This window comes from Monodelphis domestica, chromosome 7 (assembly GCF_027887165.1).
Source record: "Monodelphis domestica isolate mMonDom1 chromosome 7, mMonDom1.pri, whole genome shotgun sequence".
In the NCBI taxonomy this organism is placed as follows: Eukaryota; Metazoa; Chordata; class Mammalia; order Didelphimorphia; family Didelphidae; genus Monodelphis; species Monodelphis domestica.
In genome coordinates this window covers 149,697,953-149,714,385 of record NC_077233.1, presented here as the reverse complement: position 1 = coordinate 149,714,385, position 16,433 = coordinate 149,697,953, and the positions used below count along the sequence as shown (strand labels likewise).

The 16,433-nt window shown below is 39.9% G+C and overlaps 1 protein-coding gene across 17 annotated transcripts in view; it reads left to right on the top strand.

Annotated features, from left to right (window-relative positions):
- TNRC6A (trinucleotide repeat containing adaptor 6A) overlaps window positions 1-16,433 on the top strand; it is a 303,084-nt gene that overhangs the window by 36,980 nt on the left and 249,671 nt on the right. For 4 of the 17 annotated variants that reach the window (XM_007499056.3, XM_056805842.1, XM_056805847.1 and 1 more), the window contains exon 1: window positions 8,537-8,926. The exons of the other annotated variants lie outside the window; for them this stretch is intronic. The gene's annotated coding sequence lies outside the window, so the exon portion shown is untranslated. Of the gene's footprint in view, window positions 1-8,536; window positions 8,927-16,433 lie in introns of those variants that run through there. 17 annotated transcript variants of the gene reach the window in all.

The following is a 16,433-nucleotide window of genomic DNA, read 5'->3' as shown; positions in this document are numbered from 1 at the left end:
TATAAGTTCCTTCATGGCAAGGACTGGATTTTGTTATGTTTGGGCGTTTGGAGTTTTTTTTAAGAAGGGAGGGGGTGTAACTTCAATGCTTAGCACTATGTGTGCCTGGTACATTAATTATTCATTTATTTCAATCATGTCCCACTCTTCATGACTCTATTTGGGGTTTTCTTGACAAACATACTGGAGTGGTTTGCCATTTCCTTCTCTAGCTCATTTTACAGATGAGGAAACTGAGGCAAAGAAGGTCAAGTGAATTATCCAGGGTCACACTGATAGTATCTGAGGTCAAATTTGAACTCGGGAAGATGAATCTTCCTGACTTTTAGTGCCAACACTACCTACCTACTTTGCCATAATTTTATAGATGACGAAATTGAATTTCTACTGAACTATGTAACTCTTGGCAATAGGCCATAGGCAACAAAGTATAAAAAGGAGATGGTTCAACTGTAAACTAAAAATTAGAAGAAAACCACAAAATGAAGAGGAGATTTGATCCCAAGAAGAACAAAGAACCAGAGAGTGGGTAGCTAGGGGAAAAGTGGCAGGTAAGATTGCCCATCAGATTGGATCACCACATTCTGAATGATTCCCAAATATGGCAAAGAATCAAATATAGTCTGTATTTCGGTTTATGTGCCCAGTCCTAGATCCCCATACGGCACCAAAGAATTGAGGACATTTAGTAGCAAGTAAGAAGAACCTGGCATAATTGGCTTCTCAAAGACTCGGTGTTCTGAAACCATCTAGTAAGATAAGGACCTCCAAACTCAACAAGAAAGACCAGGACTGGGAGAAGAAGGGAGGGGAGAAGGAGCGGTCCTGTCCAATAGGATCAACACAAACTAGCACCAAGGCAAAAAAAAAACGGTACTAAAAAAAGGAATAGGGAATATAGCGCTCCTAAAATACTTATGTAATACCACCAGTACTTTATATTGATTGGAATCATTAACAGAAACCTTAGGACATAGAATGTCAGAACTAGAAGGGCCTTCAGAGGTCCTACCTCCCTCATTTTATAGGAAACTTGGACTCAGAGAAGTAAGCTGGTTTGCTAGAGGTCATACAAGATCGTTTGAGACAGAACCAAGACTTTTAAACTCAATTGTCTTGCCTCTATTTTGAGAAAGAAAATAATCTAGATTGTAGCCAAAAATCTGCCAGAGACAATTTATTCATATTCAAGTATTTCTGCAGGGAGGTTGAAGCTGGTAGAGCTCTTTTTGCTAATTGGAATTCCTTCTCTGTGCAAGTAACTTCCAAATTGTTTTATCAAAATCTCAAAACAAAACCAAAAAACCTCAACAATATTCCATAGTAAAGTAAAATGAAGATTAAGTTTAGGATTTTTCTTTTGATTACCAAACAGAATAATAGAGATTTAAATGAAATATTTTCCTGAATAACTAAAGCACTCCCTCTTTTGGTCAGTTTAAGGTAAACAAAAGGGTTGCCTCTTCCTTTGGTCCTTGGCAAATGAAGGGATAGAATACTTCCTTTGTTTTCCCTTTATCTAATTAATACCTATTTCTTTAGAGAGCTAAGTACACATGGGATCTTCATGCAGTCCTAGATTCAAGGAGGGTGAGGGAAGTTAAGGATGCCAGACAAAAAAATATTGCCTCCATATTAATTCTAAATCTTTTATAACCTAACTGAGAACTTAGGGTTAACAGTTTTCACAAAATCCAATGTCTTCTTCACCATACTGTTATCTCTCAAGTCAAATGACCACTTTTCATGATGTTTTGAGGTCCCAAAGAATTCATGTTTTACATCTATTGTCTTATATCATAAAAAAAATATAACAAGATCCCCTTGGCCAGTGATGGCAAACCCTTTAGAGACTGAGTGCCCAAATGGCAATCCTAATGCCTATGTGAGCCTTAGGGCTTACCCCAGACAAGGGAGGGAGGAAGTGCTCCCATTGGGCTGCTGGGAAGAGAGGCAGGTCATGTGAGAAATGTCTTCAGGTGCCATGGAGAGGGGTAACAGAGCAGCCCCCTCCCTCATACCTGTACCCATGACATAGATTTGTCAATATAGCCCTAGGCTATCTTATAAGAAGAGAAAAAGTGTAAACAAAATTGGAGAGGTAGGGGGAACCTTGAACATACCAACACCAAGTGTCAGAATGCTTCAAGGGATGCTATGGGGAGGTATGGCATTAGATAAGGATAACTCTTGCTTCTGAGAGCAGAGTCCTAAACTCTACAAGGAATTCATTCTCATAGAGGAAAAGGGAAACCAAAGAAATCCATTTCATGTTAATAGCTTGCATTGCTTTATTACTTTATTTGATTTACAAACTATTCCATATCCTTTCTTTCATTTGGTTCTCACACCATTTGTGAAGTACTTAATGGTGTTGAGTGTTCTGGTAAATGTTTAACAACTGACTTTTGGGAGGTACACAAGCTTAATAGCATTTTCCCCCTTAACTCTATAAACAATCAACAATACAATAAATCAAGCCCTGATTTGCCACATTTGCTCATTTCAGAGATGTAAATGCTCACATTAAAAATTTAACAATCAGCTGTCTCCCAGTTCAGTTGGTCCTAGCACACTTTTAGCTGTATTTAGAGTAACAAGATGAGTTTTTCCTCTCTATGAATTGGGGGGTGGGGGGTTAACTCAAAGAAGTAAATCACTTAAAATATCATATAAAAATTTGAAGTTCAAAATGAGGGTATGGCATGAATCAAAACATCTAAGTTATCAAGTCTGAGTAGTGGATTTTGGTTAAATCAGGGCTAAATAGGAAAGAATTAAGGAGGAAAGAAAGAGAGAGAGAGAGAGGGAGGGAGGGAAGGAGGGAGGGAGGGAGGAAGGAAAGCAGGAAGGAAGGAAGGAGAGAAGTGTAAGGATATTAGAAAATAAGTATTGTTCTATTGTGCTCAAAGGAATAATAAAGTGGAGGAATTCCATGGGAACTGGAATGACCTCCAGGAATTGATGCAGAGCGAAAGAAGCAGAACCAGGAGAACATTGTACACAGAGACTGATACACTGTGGTACAATCAAATGTAATGGACTTCTCCATTAGTGGCAATGCAGTGATCCTGAACAACCCAGAGGGATCTATGAGAAAGAACACTATCCACATTCAGAGGAAAAACTGTGGGAGTAGAAACACAGGAAAAAAAAACACAACTGCTTGGATACATGGGTAGAGGGAGATGTGATTGGGGATGTAGACTCTGAATGAACATCCTAGTGCAAATACCAACAATATGGAAACAGGTTCTGATCAAGGACACATGTAATACCCAGGGAAGGGTGGGGGGAGGGGAGGGAGGGAAATAATGTGATTCTTGTAACCAAGGAACAAGGTTCTAAATTGACTAAATAAATTAATTTAAATTAAAAAAAGAAAATAAGTATTGTTTTATTAGTTTAGAGATAAGAAGTAAAGTGGCTGGCTTGAGAAAAGAACTGGAGTTTGAAGCAGAGCTGAGAGAGTGTGTTAATTTCAACTGCTGACAGTTATAACCAGTTTTCTATGTCAATTACTCTCTCTGGCAGTTGGGAGTTTCTCTCTGGCTTTTGGCAGAGACACACACTCTCAGAGACTCTCTCTCAGGGCTGGATGGGGTACCATCTTTGCCTCTCTCTCTCTCTGTCTGAGGGAAAGATCTGAAGGAGCTCAGTGTTTTCCTTTCCCAACTTGGGAAACACTATTGAATATCTATTGTGGTTTTATAGATTGTTTAACTCTGAGGAGACCAAAGAAAAACCTGGCCTTTTGTTTGGACTCTCTGAGTCTGTTAAGACTCAAAGTCCTAACTTGATTCTTGTTGAGACTCAACCAGCTAGCCTTTGCTATTTTATAATTTGAAGGTGAAGTTAAGATTTATAAGGATATTAACGGTAGTTTTATTTAGATAGTATAAATTTGGGTTAGTCAGATCAAGGAGGATTAGTGTAGCCTGTGAAACACAGGAGAAGAAGTAAGTTCCTTGCGGATCCAGGGAGTTGATTTGGGTGGATTTAGAATCTCTTAGAATTAGAAATTCTTTTTATCCTTATATGTTTCAATAAACATTTTATGTTTATAATAAGAGTCTCTTTAGTGTCTTTGTGCTTGACCCTGAAGGGAAGTTCACATTTGAGCTTTACTTCATCACTGAGGATACTTTTGATTACCTCTATCAAAAGTATCCAAACAGTTTGAACCTGATTGGCGAGTTAAGCAGTTTGGAAAAGTTTTGAACTATATTGGAACAGTTTTTTCATCTAAATATTTTATTTTATAACTTGCCAAATTTATTTTCATAGAAGGAAGGGAGGAAGGAAAGAAAGAAGAAAGGAAGGAAGGAAGGAAAGAAAGAAGGAAGGAAGGAAACCCAAAGGAAATTCTGGAAGCTACAGATCAATACAATCTCACTTCATGATAGCCAAACCATTAGAATATTTTATGAATTGTAGGCTTATTAAACACATCAGCAAAGATAGCCTTTTAAAGGAAAGGGAGTATGGTTTCTCTAAGAAAAAAAAAAACTGGTAATAATTGCTGATAGTTATCTAGCCCTTTAAATTTTGCCAAGTCACTGATACAGGTAACAGGAGTTTAGTGCATGCTCAGACCATCTAAAATGGAGGCATCCACCTAGGAGACACTAGGGTACTCTTTCTAGGAGAAAGAGGATTGATACATACATAGATATTCTGCAAGGTAGTTGAGAGCAGCCTCTTTCCACTGGCTTCGCAGCCAAACTGTCTGAATCTTTAAGTCTATTTCATGAAGGCACTGTTGCTTTTTCTTTCCAGAGGCATTCAAGAGTAAAGCTCTTATTCACTCATAGCAGGCACTGTCTGGACACCCTGTACTAAGCAGAGAAGAGCCTGAAGGTCACCTTCTCTTGCCTGTTATCAGAGAAATAGAAAGAGAGGCTGAGATAGAAGCTCAGCAAGAGAACAAGTTATATTCTCATTGCATGAGTGGGATATGGACTGTGCACAGGGAATAATCCATAAAACCCAGCTTTCTGGCTCACAACCTTTTCTCTGGCACTGAGATGTTTTTTAGTTATTTTCAGTTGAATCCAACTCTTTGTGACCCCATTTTGAGGTGTCCTTGGCAAAGATACTGGAGTGTTTTACCATTTCTTTCTCCAGCTCATTTTACAGATGAGGAAACTGAAGCAAATAGATAAGTGACTGGTCCAAGGTCACACAGCTAATAAGTTTCTGAGGCTGGATTTGAGCTCTTACAGATGTTTTCCTGATTATAAGCCTGGTGCTCTCTCCACTGTGCCCCTTGACTGCCATAAGAAATAATGAGCAGTTTAATTTCCAAAAAGCATGGAAAGACCTACCTGAAATTATGGAAAGAGAAATGAATAAAGCCAAGAGAACATTATGTACAGTCTCAGAATTAATGTTTGAAGAATAACCTGTGAATGTCTACTTCCAGAGAAAGAAGTGATAGATAGAAATATGAAAGACAATTTGTATATACATTTTTTTGTCAAGAAACGCCATCTCTAGTGCTGGGAAGGGAAGAAGATATCTGGGAATTTTAATGTAACCAACAAAAACTTAACTTAAAAAAGAATTTTTTAAAAATGAGTCAATCTGTAGTTTGAAGTATTGTTTTGTTATCAGTATGGATCTGGGCATTTGAGACCCTCTATTTCCTTTGGCAATCTTATCATTCATGTCAGATAAGCAAAGGGGAGGTACCAATGGTCATTGCTTTGGATGAAAAAGTGTAGGCTTCCTCAGGGATCAGCATTAAAGTCAATCTTTTTAACCATGATCTAAATGGGAACACAAGCCTCTCCAAATTTATAGGAACAGTATTCTCTTCAAGATAGTGACAAGTTATACTGATGAAGATAAACATAGTTTAACATAATCTGAAATCTAGAGGGTATGACATTATCTGACAAGCACCTTGGATTTGGGGGGAGCAATTTTCAAAGGGTACAAAGAAAGTATAAGTAGGATCTCAGCCCAAAAGGAAATGAAAGTTCTTAAGAATGAAATTCTGAAGATACAAATGTTGTTGATGAATCATTTCAGTTGTGTCTGACTTTCATGACTCCATTTGGAGTTTTCTTGACAAAGTTACTGGGGTTTTGCCATTTCCTTCTCCAGCCCATTTTATAGATAAGGAACTGAGGTAAAGAAGGTTTGATGACTTGTCTAGGGTCACATAGCTAGTAATTATTTGAGGCCAAATTTGGACACAGGAAGATAAGTCTTCCTGACTTCAGGAACAGCAGCAATGTAAATGTTCAAGGAACCAGTTGATCAAGTTATTTTTTAAAATAGATGTTCAGAGGAAATAAAAGCAGGTGACAGAAGATTGTTACAAAGGTGGCATGGTCCCTGGAGTTCTAAAGCTCAGAATAATCTGAAGTTGTTTGGGAAAACTGAAGGCAGCCAAAAGTATGGAATTGTTTTTAGTTCTATCAAAAAAAAGGGGGGGCAGCTGGGTGTCTCATTGGATTGAGAGCCAGGCCTAGAGATGGGAGGTCCTAGGTTCAAATCTGGCCTCAGACACTTCTTAGTTGTGTGACCCTGGGCAAGTCACTTAACCCCCATTGCTTAGCCTTTACCACTCTTCTGCCTTGACAGAAGGTAAGGGTTAAAAAAAAAAGAAAAAAGACGTTGATCAAAAAAAGAGAGTAGATGGAATAATGATAATGGACATCAGAAAAATAACAATTACTCGATTTTTATTTTATTTTTTGTGATTTATGCAGAAAGGAAAGTATATTCCTTGCTACAAGTGTTTTTTTTGTTTTTGTTTTTGTTTTTGCTTTCTGAGTCATTAATGGTTCCATGTCAACTTGAAAGAAAGTCTCCAGAGATCTGGGTTGGACACTGTGCTATTTAGTATCTTTCAGTAGTTTCTTGTATTAAAGACATAGATTTAAGGATGACACAAAGCCAGGAGAGATGGTTAACATATTGGATGAGTTGGGGTTCAAAAAGATCTTGGCAAGCTAAAGTATTGAACCAAATTAAAGAACATGATTATAGGAATAAATAAAAAAATTTTATAGTTGAGTACAAAACATTAGCTTTTTAAGTACAAAATGGAAAATATAGCTAGAGAATAGTTTGTCTGAAGAACACCTAGGGGTAGTAATGGACTATAGTTCAATATGATTTAACAGTGTTATATGGTAATCAAAAAAGCTAATGACTTTTGGTTCTAAATTACTTTCCAGATTGGTTGAGTCATCAATGTTCCATCATCAAAGATCTTAATACACGAGGTCTCTGTTGATTCTCACCCCTCCCACAGTGGCTAGTGCTTTCTCCCTCTTCCCTGGGATTACTTTATAAACACTTTGTATCTTTTTTTTCTTTTTTTGGCATACCTCTTATTTCTTCCTCATAAAATATAAGCTCCTTGAAGGCAGGGGCTACTTTGTTTTTGTATTTATAGCTTTAGTTCCTGGCATAGAGAAGGTGCTTAATGAATGCTTGTTGAACTGAATTAACTGTTAAATAAAAGAGGTGAACTAAATGAGAGCTCTGAGGTCCCTTCCAGATCTAAATATACAATCCTATGATTCTATGAAATAACCCTGTCTTTTGGAGAAGATGTGGCCCTTGGTCACCTGAAGTATATCCTGAAAATGGAACTGTAGCTTCGTGTTCTGCCCTAGTTCAGGCCTTTTCCCCTTGGGAGAAGAATCAGGACCTTCCCAGAGTGCATGGTGGGCAGGAATCCATGCACCAGGCTGCATAGAGGAAACTGTCATGTCACCACTAGGCAACAGAGGAGCCCTGAAAGCTTGGATCCTAGGAAGGACCCAACTGCCAACTATATCTCCTACTGGCAGTGGGAGAACTGGAGATGGGTGGCAGATGCTAGTTATGACCAGGAGTATTGGGTAATTCCCAAGTCAGTGATGCTGAGCCCTTCCTTGGGAAAGTTCCCCCAGCAGCTCCTTGTGGGGTAGTGGTCAGAGAAAACCCTCATCATGACAAGGCACTAGCCAGAGCCTGGCAGGAGGAAGCTAATGACAGCTGCCTAACACACCAAGAGCTGTTTGTGATAATGGCATGGTGAATTAAGTCCAATTAACCTTAGTCATTTTATACCCAATGCACCAAGGACTGGCCCCAGCAGATGCTTAAAACAAGCCTCTTCAGGACTGCCTGAGGTTCCTCTGGTGAGAGAGCTGAAGACAGAACTGCTTCTCTTAGCATTCTGTCTGGTAACCGAGATCCTGACTTCCCCGACTCCAGACAGGGTGCTAGAGCAGCGGCGATGGGCATAGAAAACCAGCCAGAGCATCTGGGGAGCTGGCTCAGCGAGCTGAGACAGCCCTCATTCTGCTGGATAACCTCACTGCGGCAGTGAGCCCTTCCTCGTCCTCTCGCCCTCCCTCCTTTTTCCCCTCCCTCCCCGAACGAGAGCTCTAAGCAAGAGCTGGCAGAACGGCCACTGACCAGCGTTGGCTCTGTCTGTCTCTGTGCATTCTCCTCCCCCTCCTCGCTACCCTCCCTGCACCGCCCCCCCCCCCGCCCCCCCAGATTCTGCCAGGGCTCTGCAGGATGCCTGCCTCACAGGACTGCTCCTTCGCTCTTGCTTTTGGAGCTAAGCCCAGCGGAGGCCAGTAGCCTGCTCACCCTTCCCCCACTCCCCCCTTCTACCCCCTAACCCTTTGCTCGACTGCCTGGCCGCCCCAGGAGGAATCAGCCAGCTCTAAGGGGGATGGTTCTCCTTAGTCCTAAAGCCAGCCACTGGAGTCTATGCCAACATGCCCCCCTGCCAGGTGCTTCGGGCCGGCCCCTCGGCCACCTCACCTCCTAATACCAAGGATGCGAGTGCAACTTTCCTTGTCTGAGGTGGGGGGCTGCTTTGAAACCTCCCTCTCTCCTGGGAAAAGCGGTTTTTCCAGCCACTGGAGAGACATTCATCTACAAATCCCTTTTCTCAGCCTGACAGGTAAGGACAACATCCCGGGAATGACATGGGACACTGCAAAGAGAACTGGGGAATGGGGGGGGGGGCGGCGCGGGATGGGAGGGTGAGGAGAATAGAAACTAGGATCTTCTGCAAAACACCTGGTCATTTTCAGTGCCTCAAAGAATGGAGTGTAGACAGAACAGAGCAAATGATTTTAGCCTGGGTTCCTTGGACTGCAGCCTCCGACCAGTGCCCTGGCTAAGGGACCAGGAAATTCACTTGGGAGAAGGATTTGGTTGGAGGGAGTAAAGAAAACCCCCATGTTACCTTAGGTTAGTATAATGGAGTGAGAGAAGGACTTCACATTAGTGCATCCTTTCATTGTGTTTATGTTTGTGAATGCATTTTTTTTTTCATTTTGGCATAAAAAAGCATCTCTCACCTCAGCTTCATTTGCTTCAGAAAGCTCTCCCAAGGCATAGAATGCAGAGTGGAATTTAGTGGAGGATTTGGTGATCACTACGAAATGCTTCTGGAAGCAGCTATTGGGTCTCAAGCAGAGAATGGGGACCTAAAACTATCAGGGTGAATCCCAGGACCCTTCCCCTGGTCATAGGGTGCAGGTTACATTTAGGGATGTAATGCAGCAATAAGACCCCAAATATTCCTCTCTGTTGATTTAATTTTTTTCTAAGTCTGAGTCATAGCTACTAAAGGACTACTCAGGCAGAATTTTTAAGATCATAGCATTTCTAGAACTGGAAGAAACCTTGGAGCACATATGATCAAAGCCAGAAGGGCCCTTATAAATCATAGGATCATAATTATCAAGCTGCTTCCCCAATTTTATGGAGGAGGAAACTAAATCTCAGAGACAGAGTGACTTGCCCAAGGTCACACCATAGTCAAACAGGGAATCCATTCTAATCCAGGTCCTCTGACACTCAGTAGGGTGTTCTTCCCACCATACCATATTCTTTGTAAACCACAATATTAAAGAACAAATTGTACCTTCCTTCTGTGAATCACCACAACCAACCTATTCCTGGCAGGAATGTCCAACTTTTGGATGCTGCTTCATTTTCTTACTTAGAAATGACCTTTTGTCTCCCCCCCCTCAAATTAACAACAAAGAACTGATCATTTAAATAGCTATTTTTGCTTCACAATATAGCCCAGGAATGAATGGAGTTAATATTGAGGTGATGAAGGGAAAACCACAGGAATTGACTTCTAGCTTTCTTATTCTTAGCATCTGGCTTGGACATAAAAATGCTCAATTAATGTTTATTGAATTGACCAAGAGTGGAAAGATCTGTGTTCTAGGGCTGGCTCTGTCACTAATTCGCTGAATGGCTTTGAATGGGTCCCTTCCCTCTCTGAGCTTCAAATTCCTTATCTCAAAATGAAGGATTTAGACTAGATAACTGCTAGCTGGGATGGATATTCTGTTCTCTCAGATTTCTTACTGTTCCAATATTGTGTGTTCTGAGGTTTTCTCTATTTCAAATGGTCTGGGTTCTATGGTTCCAACTAGATCTAAGAGTCATAGAATCGTATTGTTTTAGAAAGAAGGATGGGAAAATGCTAAATAAATGCCAGCAATAGCCAGTAATGATAATCAGATAATCTTGAAAAAATGTTGGTGGGGTTTTTTTCTGACTTAGTGTTTTTTTTCTGTACAGCAAACTGGCTGTGCCATAGCCACACCCCTTACTCCTAACTTGTACCCCCTCCCTTCTGTTCTCCCCCTCCTCTGAAACCCCTCCCCTACATCTGGATTTTCTGTGCCTGGAAGCTTCTAGACTAGAAACTTCCAGTTTCCTGGTCGATTGGCATCTCTGTGCCTGTGACCTCAGAGGTGGGAAGCCAATCAGAAACCTGAGTGGAAGTTCATCCCCTCCTCCCTATAAAACACCTGTGTTACTCTATCTTGAGCTGCTCTGTTGCATAGAATGCTGATTATTTCATCTCTGTTCAAAACATTCCATCCTTATGCCTAGAGTGTTTTCCCTCCCCACCTTTGCCTTGGAATCACTAGTTCCTTCAAAGCTCATCCAGCTGAGATTCCACCTCTCACACAAGGCATTTCCTGATTTCTTTCAATTGTTAGTATGATACAGAAAAAAAAAAGAAAAAGATTGCTGCTCTTGGGAATTGAGCAATCTAGGTTCAAACTCTTCTGGTGCACCACTTTTTCTGGTACCAAAGCACTGGTAACAAAATAGGCATCCTTTGAATGAGGCACGGCTAAACAAATTGTGGAACATGAATGTAATACAATATTATTATTCTATAAAAATGATATTCCCTGTGGGACCTTGGTCAAAGTCATGTGGCTCCCCGTGCCTCAGTTTCTTTATCTGTAAGATAAGGCGATTGAATTAGGTAGTCTCTGGGGTCTCGTCCAATTCTAGATCTAAGATCTTTTTCATACTGTCCTCTTTCTTCTATTTGTAAAAGATTTTCACACAAAGAAAAATATTATAGTAGAGGAATAGTGAGAGAATTATATAGTATGGTTTTCTTTGGGCCTCTCACTACCTAGGAATAGTCCAGATGAAAGAGAGTCAATGACTGGCCCTGTGTTGGCTAAATAATTAAAAATATTTTAATTGGACTAGTGGCACAGTATATATAAAGGAAAAAGTAGGAAGTAAAGCTGGGAAAGGTAGCATATAGTATTATTAGAGGACCCTGAGTGCCGGGCCAATCCAAGGCTGGGTTTTATCTTGTAGGCATCAGGGAACTGCTGGAATTTTTTTAAATAGGATTATAGGCATATGACCTTGTGAGAGTGACATCACCTTCTTGGACTTTAGCTTCTTCCTCTGCAGAAGGAGAGGCTGACATGAGATTATCTGAGGGAAGGTACTTTCCAAGAGTGATCTAGAAGTTAATGTTGTAAAATACTTTCATTATATGTTCTATAATCTCAGGTTCCTTCTAGAGCTGTCTGTGTATTATTTTCCAAGGTCCTCCTCTAACATTCTATATAGGGAAAACCTTCCCAACAACCAATAAATATATAGAATTTGAAGGTTAAAAAGTGCTTCATTTGATCCCCATAACAACCTGAGAAGCAGATGCTATTATTAATCCCATTTTACAGTTGAGAAAACTGAGGCTGAGAGGTTAACTAACTTGCCCTGAGTGTCTGAGGCAGGATATGAACCCAGGACTTATTCCAAGTCTTGTGCTCTACCCACTCTGCTACCAGATTAGTTTCAATCAATCATCCAGAAAATCTTTATGGAATATTATGATACAAAGCATATGAAAATTGCTCAACAAATATTTGTTGAATGAATGAATGAATAAATGAATTTCAAATCCTATATCTTTCTTTGGAAAAGAGTGAAAGGACTAGAAAATTCTATCACAAATGGCAGAAAGGAAAGGTTTTTCAATTGAATCAATAAACCTAGAAATACCTTCCAGAAAAAATATTGGGGGCGGGGGGAGGACAATGAGGTGGATTAGTGGATTGAGAGCCAGGCCTGGAGATTGGAGGTCCTGGGTTCAAATCTGGTCTCAGACACTTCCTAGCTGTGTGATCCTGGGCAAGTCACTTAACCCCATTGCCTAGCCCTTTCCATTCTTCTGCCTTAGAACCAAAACACTGAAATGAAGTGTTGATTCTAAGACAGAAAGTAAGGATTTAAATATATGTATATTCCTTTGATTTTGCTACTCTTTCAAGTTATCATTCTTTCTTTTATCCTTCATTGCCAAGGGTTCATTGGGGAAAATCCTTTAGGTATTTATATACTATATAATAATATGGATAGATGGTACAGCTGATAGAGCACTAGATCTGATGTCAGAAAGACCAGTTCAAATTCAGAATCAGATATTTCCTAGCTATGTGAGACCCTGGACAAGTCACTTACCTTCTGCCTGCCTCAGTTTCCTCAGTTGCAAGGGTCTACCCTAAAGGATTCATTTCTTCTACCTTTCATTGCCAGTCTACACTCACTGCCTTCTTTTGTTCAACCACACATTCAATCCTTGACCCCTTGCTTCTGAGACTACTACTCTGCTAATACTACTTATTATAAATGGCCTTTTTTCAGTCCTCATCCTCCTTGACCTCTGTAGAATCTGATACCATGGCCCATCCTTTCTTTACTGATAATTTATCTTCCCTTGGCTGACACTATAATTTTATGGTTCTCCTACTAACTCTTTGACCACTGGCATTCTAAAATCATCATTTGCAAAACCAATTTCATAATCTTCTTCCTTAGACTTACTTTTCCCTCCAATCTCATTATTTTTCTTAAAAAAACAAACCCTTACCTTATATCTTACAATTAATACTAAGGATTGGTTCCAAGGCAGAAGAGCAGTAAGGGCTAAAAGTTGGGATTAAGTGACTTGCTTAGGGTCACACAGCTAGGAAGTGTCAGGTCACATCTGAACCCAGAACTTCTTGTCCCCAGGGCTGGTTCTCTATCCTCTGAGCCACCTAGCTGCCTCCCCCCATTATCTTTCAAATCAGAGTCAGTTCTATCCTCTCTCCTTTCTCTCAGTCTATAAATATAATCTCCATATTATCGTTTAAATCTGTTCTCTCTCTTCCTCTCCCCTCCAACTATACTCAAGCTTGTCTAGATACTTATCCTTCCCTACCTAAACTATTATATGAGATTTCTTGGTATTCCTCCCTCTATTCCATCCTTTTCCCAATTCATCCTTCATGCCACTGTCAATAGAATCTTCTTAATGTACTGCTATGATCATTAGAACCAGCCCCACCAACAAGCATTTATTAACCATATACTATGTAAAAGGGATTGCATTAGGTGCTAGGGTTGCAAAGACAAAAAAAATGTTAACAAAGCCTGCCCACAATGAGCTTACTTCTATCAAGAAGGATTATGTGTCCACACAAAAATATATGTAGAATAGAGACAAAATAGAGACAAGGTAATTTGGGTGAGGACCTTGGAAGCTTGGGGAAGGAGTTCAGGAAAAGCCTCAAGAAGGACTTGGTACTTGAGCTGAGTTTTAGAGTAAACTAGAAACTGGAAGAGGTTGAGGTGAGGAGTCCATCATAGCCACCAAGGGGGAAAAAGATGGCGACTGGTACAAATACACGGAAAAAGAAGAAGTATTGTGTGAGAGCAAAAGAAGTCCAGTATGGTCACTCCAGTAGGGTGAGAAGGTAACAGATAGTAGGACCTGGAGTCAAGAAGATGGTTAAAATTCAGTCTCAGATATTTCCTAGTTTATGACCCTAGGCAAGTCATTTAATTTCTACCTGCCTTGGTTTCTTCATCTGTAAAATGGGGATGATAAAAGTACCTCTCAGGGTTGTTAAAAAGATCACATGAGGTAATGTTTGTAAATCACTTTGCAAATCTTAAAGTGCTAAAAAAATGCTAGCTAAGAATGAGGCTCAAAAGGTAGGTGAAGCAAGATTGTGAAGGTCTTTTAATGCTAAATGGAAGAGTTTTGTTTTGATCATAGAGGTAATAGGGAGTCAATGGAATTTATGAGAAATAACCTGTTAAGGTCTGTGCTTTAGGGAAATCTCTGAGAGCTTTATGAAGGCTGGATTAGAAAGGAATAGAAAGGAATAGTGGGTAAACCAGTTAAAAGGTCCAGACAAGAAGAAATAGGAGCTAAAGCTAGAATGGTAACCATATGAGTAAAGAGGAGACAAATACAAGATGGATGCAAAAAGTAGAATCAATGAAGCTTGGCAACTGAGTGAATAGGTGAAGTAAGGGAAGAGTCAAGGATAATTCTGAGAGTACCAAACTAGGTGGCTTAAAGAATGGTAGTATCCTTGACAAAAATAAGGAAGTTGAAAAGAGAGGCAAGTTTGAGGAGGAAAATAACAAATTGACCATCAAACCCATAGGAGGTGATGAGGTCATTGAAGGAGAGAGTTTAGAGAAAGAAAAGAGAACCCAGAACAAAGGCATGACAATCATGATCAAAATCCAGGCTAAGTGCTGGAATATGAAGACAAAACCAAAGTAATCCCTGCCTTCAATGAGCTTAGGCAGATCAATTTCACCTTGCCAGGAAAGCACTAGTAGTCAAAGGAGCTAAAAAAGGCCACAAACCAATCAATCAACCAATTAACAAGCTTTTATTAAGTGTGTACTATGAGCCAGGTGCTATGCTAAATACTGGGGATAAAAATGCAAAATATATAAAAATCTCTTCAAGGTACAAGTCCATTTTTTCCAATATCTTTTTATTATTTTTTCAATTACATGGAGAAACAATTTTTGACAATTGTTTTCCAACATTTTGTGATTCAGATTCCCTCCCAACCTTCTTCCTCCCCTCCCCAAGGCAGCATATAAGCTAAGACAGCCATATCAGTGCTTTCATGCAATATATATTTCTATTTTGTTCATGCTGTGACAGAAGACATGTATCACACATACAATAAAAACACATGAAGGATATGATGTGAAATGATATGCTTTGATTTGTACCCAAGACTCCAACAGTTCCTTCTTTGGGAGTGATTAGCATTTTTTATCATGAGTCCCTTCTAATTATCTTGGAATCTTACTTTGTTGATAATAGTTTAGTTCTTCACAGTTGATGATTGTACAATATTTCTGTCACTGTATACATTGTTCTCCTAGTTCTGATCACTTCACTTTGCATCAGTTCATGTAAGTCTCTCCAGGTTTTTCTAAATTCATCCTGTCTTAATAGTATTCCATTATAAACATATACCACAGCTTGTTCAGTCATCCCTCAACTGATGAACACCTCCTTGGTTTCCAGTTCTTTGCCATTGCGAAAAGAGCTGCTAAAAATATTTACACTACTCCATATATGAACGTGTGTGTGAAAACACACACATCATCTATATATGTACACACAAAAAATTGAAAGTCTTTATTACATCTCCTCTTTGCAATAGCAAAGCTAGGGTGGCTGTACATCCTTCAGGGGTCTAGAGTTAGTCCTGAGAAGGTTGTTTGTGTTTGGATACCAGTGAGAAGACAGGAAATACAAAATCTTCCTCCAAAAAGGATTGAGATGGGAAGAAAATCCAGAACGAAGCCAAAATGTTCTTCTTTCCCCCAATCATTTCCTTCTCAGGGGCATATCCCTCTTCTTTCAAATTTTGAGTTCTAAACTACCTCTGGTTTTAAATGGGCCCCCAAGGCCATGACACTTTCTCAATCAATCTGAACAGACTTCCTTTCATGCCTAGGGAAGTTTCCAGGTCTTGTTTTCACAACTAGTGAAAAATTAAGATGTGGTCTCATCTGATAAGTGTACCAAGGGAGATGTGGTGGAATGATTTTTGACTCAATCTTTGCAGGTAAAATACAGGGAGGTCTTAGAAGCTGTGGTTATTAGAAAAGGCTTTGTGTGCTTGAGCTGAATCCTATAGAAAGAGAGGGACACTATGAGGCAAAGGTGAGAAGAGGCATGAGGAACATTCCAGGCATGAGGAACAGCTTGTTAAAGGCATAGGGATGATAAAAAGAGTCATTTATGAGAAACAATAGAGAAGAGCATTTTAGCTGCATCACAGAGATAAGGAGGGATAGTATTG